Source organism: Panicum virgatum, chromosome 6K (assembly GCF_016808335.1).
Source record: "Panicum virgatum strain AP13 chromosome 6K, P.virgatum_v5, whole genome shotgun sequence".
Lineage (NCBI taxonomy): Eukaryota > Viridiplantae > Streptophyta > Magnoliopsida > Poales > Poaceae > Panicum > Panicum virgatum.
Window position 1 is genome coordinate 41,367,911 of NC_053141.1, and position 12,091 is coordinate 41,380,001.

Consider the following 12,091-nt stretch of genomic DNA (forward strand, 5'->3'; position numbering starts at 1 on the left):
GTTAGATTTAGTATTAGAAAATACTAGAAAATTGTTAGAGAAGTATTAGAAAATCAAAAAATTTGCAAGATAATATTAGAAAATTATAGAAAATGTTAGAAAATTGTAGATAATGTTAGAAAATTATAGAAAATATTAGAAAATTGTACAAAATTATAGAAACTATTTTGTTGAAACTGTAGATTAGCAATCAGTTTAATTATTATTAGGACCGATTAGTGGTACATTTAGGTGTAGTTACTTGTAGTTATTAGCATTGATATAGTACATTAGTAATCTAATTAATTAATGTTAGTAGTGATTATTGCTAGATTAAATATTAGAAAGTACTAAAAAATTGTTAGAGAAGTATTAGAAAGTCTTAAAAATTACAAGATAATATTAGAAAATTTATAAAATGTTAGAAATTATTAGAAATTATTATAAATTGTTAGAAAATCTTAGAAATTATTTAGGAAATATAAGGAACTATTAGAAATATTTAGATGTGTGTGATTGTATTGTATTGTTTTGATCTTACGTGGTAGGTATGGCCGGGGTTACTCCTGTGTTGGTAGACCCAACAATAGACTCGGGTCACCGGTTCTTTCTTGCGAAGGTTCAGCACCAAGAACTAAACGTGATGCGTTCACGTCCACCTGCAGAGTTGGTTCCTGTAGACCCACGATGGGGTGCCCAGGTGATATGTCGTCTATTTTCTGTTTTTATCCGTTATACATTTCGTTATATAATGTATTAATATTTGTGCACTGTATGATGCAGGCTGAGCGAGGCAGGTCTTCTCACTGTGGCTCGTCTTACTGAGAGTCTTACATGAAATCTATTTTGCAGTCTTCAGATGCTCCAGAAAACTGTGGTTTTATCAGGTGGGTCGATCCTGCACCAATTGATTCAGTTCAGGAGTTCATCGAGTACCTCCAGATAAAGATCTTTGATCTAGAATGTAAGGTGAACCATTACGAGGAAGTGAGCGAGGGTAACAAAGACGACGAAGATGATACCAGCAATGCTGCCGCTTCACAAGATGAACCATGCACTATTCCTTACTACAACTGCCCTTATCACAAGGAGAAGGGTCTGCCCCTCCGGCACCACCGCCTGCATCACCTGTAATGGGTGGATACTGCGGAGAAGGCTCAACGCAGTTTGCTACGTGGGGGTACGGCTATTAGGACTACCTAGTGCTAGTGACATGCTGCATTGTTGTGTTTGTTGTGTTTTTTTAAATTACCTAAGGCATGTTAGCTTAGTTCAGAATCTGTTTACCGTAGTTGCAACGGGTTCTGCCATGCCACTGCATGTCTGATGTGTGTTTCATTAACATTGTATTTTGATGTAATTCCTATGGTTTACATTGTGTAATGCAGTTTTTAGTTCTTAATTCTTACCGTTATATTTGATGTGTGGTTCACAGTATTCTAGTCTCCTGAAAAGGTCCGAAAATATTAAAGGCAAGTTCGAAGATTCACTAGATTGCTTGTGCGTGCGTGGCACCTCAATGCCGTGATCTGTGGCGCCAAGACGTGTTATCTCGGCGCCACATATTACGGTGCCGACCCCAGAGTCTATTTCTGCAAAAAGTTACAAAAAGGTCACATATGTGAAATTCTTTCGCAAAAAAAGGCTAAATTGAAAAAATTACGGCCGGTCACCCCGCAGCCGGGCGGCCAGGGCCGGCCACCCCGCTGCCGAGCGGCCTGGGGGCCGGCCGCCCCGCTGCCGTGCGACCGCCCCCAGGGACCTGCGCGCAATTTTCTCTACGAAATTTTTTTCAGAAATGCCCCTGCCGCCCCGCTGCCGGGTATATTCCTGTAAATTTCCAAAATCGAAAATATATTTTTGTAAAAAACAAAAATATAAAATATAAAAACCGCTGCTTCGCCGTCTAGCAAAATAATGGCCCATGAGCAGCCTGTATTGGGCTGGGCTACGAGAAGCCGAAATGGCCCGATGAGAGTGCGCGCGCGCGAGTTGCGCGGGCCGCCGCGACTGACGTGGAGCCGCGGCCCAAGTCGAACCGTATCCCGGCCCCCGTCACGGACGGAGAATTTTGAAGACGGGGATTAGGCAGGCACGCGACGGAGACCGCAGGACTCGACCGCGAGTGGGAGCGAAAACCGACGGGACTACACCACGTGAAAGGGACGCGAGGAAAGACGGGCACATGATTAACCGAAGTGTATCTTAGGTTACATATATATATATTATATATATAATTATGTGTACACATACAGCGAATGCACGATCGAGCGCGAGCGGCAGAATATCTGTACGTTTTTGCCTGAAAGCTAGCGTACGCCACCGACCGACGACCGTACCGGCCGATCGATCAGAATGTTTGTGGCTCCATCCGCGTCGGCGAGCTGCGCAGGGCAAGTCTCATGCACGCCAAGCATCCGGTACATGCATGCATGTTTCGAGTCTGGACCGAGGCTTGCCGCGTACGGTGGAAACTTGATGAAGATGCACAACATAAGCCCAAGCATCCGCTAGAAGCGATCACAACCACAAAGGAAACTTGACGAAGATGCACACATCCACGGAAAACTCCCACGACCGAAGCCACTCCAAGATTTGGAACCAAGTGACCGTGGGCTGGCCTTCAGGGCATGCCCCCCCCCCCCCACCCCAGCCGGCGGCAAGGTCGGCCACCAGAATTATAGATGGCCAAATAGGCTGTGTCAGATGGGCGGCACGGAAAACGATATTAAAAAACACGACACGATAGGTTTAGTGTCAGTGCCAGTACGGCACGAGCGTAGTGTAGTGCGTGGGCCAAAACCCCAGCACGCAGTGCTAGCACAGCACGACACGGATACTAGGTCAGCACGGGCTTGACACGATACCTGTCTGCTAGCCGTTAAAAAATCTAATTTTTCTAAGAGGTTTTCTGCAGATTCGTAATACATAAAGAAACACAACAGAATTGCATCTTTCTTTGGGGTCTAAACTGCAAAAGCTCGAGATCTCACATCCATGGTGGCCGGTGGCACTGTTGGCCGGATTCCCGGCGGTCCAGGCCACGGAAGACCGCGGGGAGTGGGGGAAACGAAAGAGGAGATGATGGGGATTCCGTTTTGGTGTTTATCTCCCGCGGGGACTCCTCGTGGCGGCCGGAATCGAAGTCGAAAGGGGGGCGGCGGCGGCTCTGTTTGTGAGACCGATGGCCTTTAGAGGTGGCGGCGCCCAGGTCCGGTGAAAATAGACCTGGCGACGCTAACGGCGGTGCGGTGCATGGTAGGACGGCATGCAAGAGTGAGACCGTGGCTACTGGGGGGCGCGGCCGCCGCTACCGGACGTCCTGCCTGGGTCAGCACGTCGCCGCTGAGCCAACCTACCTCCGGCACGGTTTGCTCCTCTTAGTGTTGTGTCCGGGCCGAGCGACCGGTACGTAGTGCCGGCACGGCATGGCACGACTAAGGCTTCGTGCTAGCCGTGTCGTGCCGGAGCGTGCCGTGTCGGAGTCGTGCCCGTGCCGTGCGGCACGTTTGGCCACCTATACCCTTAGGCGCCAGTGGTGGGGGAGGGCAACCGTCGACTCAAAGCCAAATGAGCACCGGACCCAGTCCCCACAAAGACGGTGCGTCCATCATGGTGCGGTGCATAGGAGATGACGGCTTGGCTCGAGGCGAGCAGCGACGGCGGCACGACCACACCTCCATGACCACTCGAGCCTCCGGATCCACAATACGGTCTAGGTTGCTGGTGCATGGTCGGTGGAGTGGGGGCACGTAGTCAGATCCGGCCCGAAGGATCCTAGATCCAACTACCGAGGAGGCTGGATATGTCCCCACCTCCCCGTCGGCTGGCGAAGAGAGAGGGGAGGGGGGAGAAGGCGAGCCGAGCTAGCTTTGGCTCAGCTACAAGCCACCGCCGCTGGCTAAGGTGGGGGCGGATGGTGGCGCGGGGTCGTCCACCAAGTCGCCATGGAGAGCAACACTAGGGTGGGGGGGTGGGGTGGGGTAGCGTTGTATATCCAATACAGGCTCCAAAAATAAAGATAACCATCAACCACAAGCCAGGTTTGATAAGGAAAAGCTGAGCAAAACCAGGTATAGGGGTGGTAAAGGGCCCAAGATTTTGAACTAGAAAATCTAAGGGCCGGGCCCTAAAAAGGCTGGGCTCTAATCTTATACAATTTTGAGCTAAAAAATTTAAGGGCCTTGTTGGGCTGTGAAGAGGCCACTAAGGCCATGGCCCATTACCACCCCTAAGTACATGTACATGTGCAGTGCAAACTTCGTTCTAGATCAAACTTTTTTTTCTAATTTTAACCAAATTTATGAAAATACATTACCAAGAGGGGAGCGCAAAGGACGACAATACTCTTTCAGTCTTTCTCCTCACGACTCCCCCCTGTAGCACGTACTTGGACTTCTAGGGCGCCCGAACCTAACTGGGATGGAGAAGGCTGTGCATCAGTGCATCCATTGCCTCTATTAAGCCCTTCAAACACGATGAAGGCTGAACAGCAGCTTGTACGATACAGGATCGAAACGATCAGACTCAGTGAAAGGGACCCCGCGCATTATACGCGAGACGACCAGGCGCGCACACACGGTACAACGACGCCAGCACGCATGCAGAATCGTCAGAATATCTCTTGTCGGCAAGTTGTGCAGGGCAAGTCATGCAATCAGGAGCATCGTCCAGTCGTCAGAGAGCTGCCCGGCTTGCCGCGCAAGGTGGTTCGGTGCATGGTCTCTCGCTCGTTGATCTCTCAATTCTCTCTCATCAGCTCAAGCCTCTCAATTCCTTGTAAAGCAGTGCCACTAACGAGCTACGGTCATGAGTGTTTCCGGCAGGGCCGTTAGGTGAGCAGAAGTGATCGAGAGCTGCCTCAGCTTCACCAGAACACTAGCAGTCCATAGCTCCATGCAAATAGCAGCACCTTGCTAGTGGATATGAAGCATTTCTGTTTTCCTTTTCTTTTGAAAGGAACAGGAGAAGCATTTCTTCATTCTTTGCAAGAAAAGAAAAGAAAAGAATGTGTAGCATTTCCTGTTACTCGTAGGTAATAACACTTGCTTAGGTGATTTCTTTCACAAACTGCAGAATATGTGCATAGCATTTCGCTATGTTCATAGAATGGAAACTTCTTCAGGCTTTGCCATGAGTCTTTGGTCTTATCATGATGGTGGGAGAAAGAAGTGTTGAAGTTGCTTGCCTCCGAGTGCAACTTGGACTTAGCATGCCGATCGATGCCGTCCCAAGCTTGGCTTCCACTTCTGCTATTTGCTGGAAAGGCCTCCTCGATCTGCCGGCAACACACACACACAGTGTCACATTTTGAGCAGGTTCAGACTCTAGGCTTATAAAACTAAAGATGGAACTTCCTTGTCCTCTTGGACGAGAGGTCACTGCTAAACCCTACTGACTCCGCAACTAATATAGATGGGGATAATAATGTCAGCGAGTTCAATTGTTATGATGACGATGCAATTTTACATTGAATTATTCGTTCCAAATGTTCAACTAAGTGCACGTAAATTTAGAAACAGGTCTCCAAAACACAAGTCTACCACTGTTTTTTGTTATATGAAAGACACGCTATTATATACTAGCCTATCAACCCGTGCTCCCCGCACGGGCTAATTAGAGATATATAATAATTATCTATCTCATACTCTCTTTCATCAATTAAATATTCTAATTCAATACTGCAAAAATACATATTTATTATTATGTAATGGCAATAACTGTGACAGGTTTAGTTATTCTCATTTTGCATCACACCTCCATATATGTTTGATATATATTTAACTGAACACTTTATTTGAACTATGTGAACAATATGAAAATTGTATTCTTATCTCTTATCTCATACACGAATATATTGTGACAAATACATTATGGTTAGTATGTTTATATAAATAATAACATAAATATTACTATTACTAATGATAGGAATAGTAATTTAGAATTTTATATTGATGCGCTTTAAGATTTTATTATATTAACATAATTTTGATTAATATTTGGGGTTCATTTTAACTTTTTATTATGTTAACATTGGATAAAATGTATAAAAATTTAGGTGGTCGTTTGATATTATTTTATAATGTCATAAGTGGGTAATTTACATGAAGATTATGGGTTTACTTTAGACTATTTTTATAATGGCAGAGGTGAGTAATTTAGATATATGTTTAGGGGGTTACTTTAAATTATTTTTTATAATGACAGAGATGGGTAATTTAGATATATGTTTAGGGGATTACTTTAGTCTATTTTTATAATGGCAAAGGTGGATAATTTATTAAAAAATATAATAAATCCAATGGTTATTATGATTAGAGTTGCCGAATTGATGGCCGGATGTTTCTGATTTTTGTGAGATTTTATAGAATTTCTTTATTTTTTTTAGACTGTCCACCTAGGATCCTAGGTGGCTTCACTTGGAGACTTCAAAAGGAGCCTCCAATTAGTAATAGTAAGATTGAACCAAAGCTTCGATATAAATACACTCATTATTATTTTCAAATAAATAAACTAAAAAAGTATTTTTTTAATCTAAATTAATAATGGTTAAGGAAACTATAAGACGTCACCTATTTGCCACTGGTGAGAGTATTATTGATGTTCATTCTAATAAAGTATTGGTGACAGATTTTCGAGGAACTGACACTGAAGAGCCTACGCGCACATGTGCATTGGGGGGGGGGGGGGGGGGGTTGGTAGTGTACATGGAACAAGCTGGGGAGTCCTTTTCTATCAAGTTATTTTCTTTCACTTCTTTGAATGTGGGTAGTCTTTCATGTTATTCTCTTCTCAAAAAAGATTTCTTTGCATGCATGCCTTAGTAACTGACTAATTCTCGAGGCGCATGGAGTAATCAGATGATGCACATCATGCACTACTGCTAGAGAACAGGTGATCGATGGCAGACAGCTCTAATTCTTCAGTCCAAACAGCTTACCTTCCATCTAATAGATATATATATATATATATATATATATATATATATATATATATATATATATATATATGTGTGTGTGATGGCCACCTTCTGGTCCGATCCCCTCCTTCTCCGACAAGCCACTGGTACAAAGTGGGAGCTGAGATGTACTCTCTTGTAGATCTAATAGTTTTTTTTAGGTTTTTATCCAAATGAAGTATTTGTCTATCCTCACCTCCATTAATAGTGGTGGTGATTCCAAATTTTCTTCCAAATGAAATATCTAGGGGAGAAATCAGGGTTTGAGGATAAAAAGTAAAGACGTATTGATTTTTGGGTTGATTTGATGTCTCTCAATCGGCCTTGGGCTTTTATAATTTTAAGATGGAGAGGACCCTGTGAGGAGTCACATCCTTACACAAAACGCATAAACAAAAAGAGCTAAAATGGATATGCAAATCTCGACTCAGACTAACAAAATCAAAGGGTCCGATTTGCCAAAACCGGATGGCTTTGATTTTAAAAAATGGTCATCCTTAGATCGCCATAATTTGTTCATCCAGACTCTATAAGCATTCTTTTGACTGTTCCATTGGATCTGTGACTTTCACTTATTTAGGTATGCCTTTCACCAGTCATGGACTTCCTACCACACTAGTCAAAAGATGTGAAAATTATTGGTTACCCCGAATTTTGTCTCCCAGGGTGGAAAACCAATTCTAGTGACTAGAATGGCTTCATCTTCAAGTATCTGCCAGTCACTATTGGGCAAGAAGAAATATTTTCCAGACGTTGTAGAATAGCTAGATTCACAGAAATATTTTCCAGACGTTGTAGAATAGCTAGATTCACCTGTATAATGTTTAGTTATTGAAAAGGAACATTTTTTCTGTATATGTATAAAATGAGTAGGGACTTGACCCCTACTGTTCCATAAAAAAAGTTGTAAAAGGCTATCTTGATGAAGAAAAGCAGGGAAAACGAGTCATGTGTATATGAAGCGCAAAGTTCAAACCACTGGTATTTCTTTCTTAAGCAAGTAACAACGCTGATTGTTACTTAATCTAGTGCTTCTGAACTGCCGGATTAAAGATTGCAATGATAAAGATAAGATAGATGAATATGGCATGTCCATCAAGGAAGGACCTAGAATCTCACTGAAATCCAAAACCACATGTGTGCTATGGAGTCCTAAGTTTCAACTACCAATTCTGTCTTGTAGCCATCTTAAAAGCATAAAGAATTTAACTGTATACAGTTTAATTCTTCTGAACATCAAAGAAATTGCTCGAGTTCCTATAGGCCCAAAGTTCTTGGTCCTTGAAATGATCACATCGCTTGGGAAGAATCTCGAGAGGTAGCTCTATCACTGATTCACTGCTAACAAGTAAAATCTATTATCTTATTATTTTGCCAACAAACAGAGCCTCCACGTTCGTTCTCAAGGTCTACAAATTACCACGTTAATCAGAGAAAATAAAAAAAATTACCCACCACTGCCATTATAATAAAAACCAACCCAAAATACCCCTGTATCTAACTAAATATAGCCCACCGCGCCATTATAAAGAAATTAATCCAACCACTGTCATTATGATAAAAATAAACTCAAAATACCCTTGTGTGTCTAACTAAATATAGCCCACCACGCCATTATAAAAAAATTAATCCAACCACTGTCATTATGATAAAAATAAATCCAAAATACCCTTGTGTGTCTAACTAAATATAGCTCACCATACCATTATAAAGAAATTAATCCAATATTTAACATAGTAATAAGACTCCAAACAACTAGCGTTGGGTCAGCTAGGAGATTCTTAAAAATTATGATCATTATTTTTAATTTATTTTTCTACAGGCATAAAATTGAAAAAAAATCCGGACAAGCTTCAGAAAAATATTTACACACCATAGCACCACACTGGAAAAAGTAGAAAAGTTGTAGTCTCACAGTGTACTGAGATATCTTATTATTTGGCCAACAAAGGGAGCCTCCACGTTCGATCTCATAGCCTAAAAATTCCCACGTTAATCGGAGAAAATAAGAGAAATTAAAATTACCTACCACTGCCATTATGATAAAAATCGGCCCCAAAATCACTGTGTTTGACTAAATATAGCCCACCATGACATTATAAAGAAACTAATATAATCCAATATATAACATAGTAATGAGACTCTAAACAACTAGCGTTGGGTAAACTAGGAGATTCTTAAAAATTACTATCATAATTTTTAATTCATTTTTTCTACAGGCATAAACATTGATAAAAAATTCAGGACAAGCTTTAGAAAAATATTTGCACACCACAACACCACCCTCGAAAAAGTAGAAAAGTTGTAGTCTCACAGTTTACTGAGAAATACTATCATTTTAGTTGAATAATTGCAATATTATTTTTAGCATACAATCAAAACATGTACAAACAAAGTTAATATGTGTTCCATTTACTAACATTTCAGTCAAAAGTCATGTTGAAACTAATAAATGGCGCTGAAAAACCAGAAACAATCTTATGTCAACCATTGTTTATCTCACTGTCTTAGTCAAATCAGTTGCAGCATATTTGAATTGATTAAATGAGTGCCCAAGGCTAAGAGAGGAGCAAAATAGGTGCACTAAATCCATATTCCATTGGAAACGATAAGGGGAATGAAAAAATAAGAAAAAAAAAGGAAAGGCCATAAGCCAGCGTGGATACGGACTGGACGACGCACAGCGGTGGAGTGTGGAGTGTGGAGGAATTGTTATTGAATTAGGGGCAAAGCAGTGGAGTGTGGAGTGTGGAGGAATTATTATTGAATTAGGGGCAACAATGAAGAAATGAATGTTTGGGGTGAATAGGATTCACACGCTCTAGCGATTCTACGAATTAAGCTGAGAATGAGAGAGTAAACATTTTCTTTTTGTCTCTCCCCTTGAGCAACCAAGGTAACAGCAAACAAGCAGCAGCACCAGCAGGTGAGTACCAGGAAGACGTCAAGAAGCTGCCGCAAATCATTGACTTAGAATCCAAATTAAATAAATAAAAATATTAAACTACAACATTAACTGTAACACATAAATCTAAAAAGTGCTCAAAAAATTTCTTATGTCAAAAATAATACTACCTCCAAATGAATAATAATCTTTTTGCCATTGACGCGATCCTCAAAACACAACTTTGAGTACTATTAAAAAATTTACACTTTAGTGAAACTAAATATTTTTTAATCAACGTATACAACAATAAATTTAGAACTATCTCAAAATGGTATCCAATTCAAACCTAGAAGGAGTATGAAAATAAAATCAAATTATTGATCCTCAAAATAGCTTTAATAAATCTTGATTTTCGCCAACAAAAAAATTGATTTATGAAAGCCGATTAAAAATGTGTAACTTTAAATATACTTACACTGCAAAAATAATAAATATAAATAATTAAATAATTTAAAATATAACATTAGATATGGTAACATCTAGCCGCGCAAATGCGCGGGTGGCCTTCCTAGTTGGGATAGAATTAGAGATGCATTTCCTTTCAGAAAAAAAAAGTCCCATGAAAAGGAATGCAAGGCCTAGTATGCTTAAACAGTAAAAATGACAGTATTTTGTTATCAATAAACTATCAAGAAGCCATTATCAATTATTTGATGCATAGGAACATATGGCCAAACGCTTGTTTTTCAGGCCAATGATTCGAAGCATCGACAGATGACCAGGTGAAGTTGACCCAAATAGCTTCTTAATTGAGGCTGGTTTGGGGTGACCAAGTACTTGCTCGGGTGGCATGGCTTGTCATTGAGAACCTGCCTCATCCGATTTGAGCCGGGCACTCCCCGCTTCTTAAGCGCAAGTCAGAGTTCCAGAAATATTTTTTTAAAAAAAAAGCTAAATTCCTTCAGTGAGCGCAGTAGACTATAGAGAAACTGGAACTGTGCAATTGAAGGTTTTTTCAATAAAAATCAGAGTTGTGAAAAATCACGCGTCGATGAGATGGCAATGATTCAGAGTTTGAACGCTGTGCACGAACTATATGGAGCAAGTCATGCAGATACGTGGCACATTTCTTGTCCAAATAATGTATTAATGTCCTATTCATAAAGTATACTATTTGTCGACGATGATTTGGTAGCCTCAACTCTCGAAGCTCTGGCGCATTACTAGAGTTAGGTGAGTAGGCAAGTGAAGCTCAGCTTCACTAACACTAAACAATGCAGAGCCTGACACGGACTGGCCAGCCTTCTCCTTATCAAAAAGGAAGGGAGATGATCTAGACCACACCATGAGCTAGGGCATTAATACTTGCTGTTAGGGCTGTACTGCAAGTTTAACAACTCGAATTGTCAAATTGTTTCCTACAAATTCAATCCAGCTAATGCACACATGGGAGACCATTTTTTTTATTATGCCATTTAGTTGGCTGGACAAGCTCATCCTACCCGTACTAACCATCCGCAATACATTGTGTTTTTCTGAACTCTGAAGTCTGAAGAATTTTATTTGATCCTAACACCATTTGATCTCTTCAGAACTCAGAAGTGATGCTTGCAGCTGCACTGCCTACAGGTGCAACTAGGACCTCAAATCTTGGATGCCATCTCACAAGCTTAGCTTCCGATTTTTTAAAGTTTGATCGAAAGGTTTCTTCCACCAGCTATGTCATTTGAGAAACGCACGCACATTGAGCATCTCCAGAGCTTGGTTATATATGAAATATGAATAGAAAGATGGCACTTCCTTGTCCATTTGGACAAGGGGTCACTTGTAACCCTAGTGACCTCGCAACTAAATAAAAGAAGAGCACTCTCTTAAAACAGAAACAGAATGAGAAAATGGAAAAGAGGGAAAAAAAAGAAAAGCTTTAAGAGAGTATTTGATTTGTCCATGCGCCACGCGGCTGACTGGGCTCATAGCCTTGGCTCTTTGTTGAATATTAGCTTTTCTTGAAGTCTTTCCATAAAGCACAGATACTAGTTCTCACTTGTTTAATTTGTTAGGTCTTATAATTGTGCACATAGTTAGGTATTGAGAATGCAAAAATTAGGTGCAACTCGAGGACCACCATGCCATTTGTTTCACGAGTAGTAAAGGTTTTTCTCCTCTGATATTATTTCTTCTCTTTTCAAAATGTTCGTCATTGAATTATATATATATGACTCCAATTTTAATTCTTTGTTCTCCATCAAATTCAGACAACCACCCGC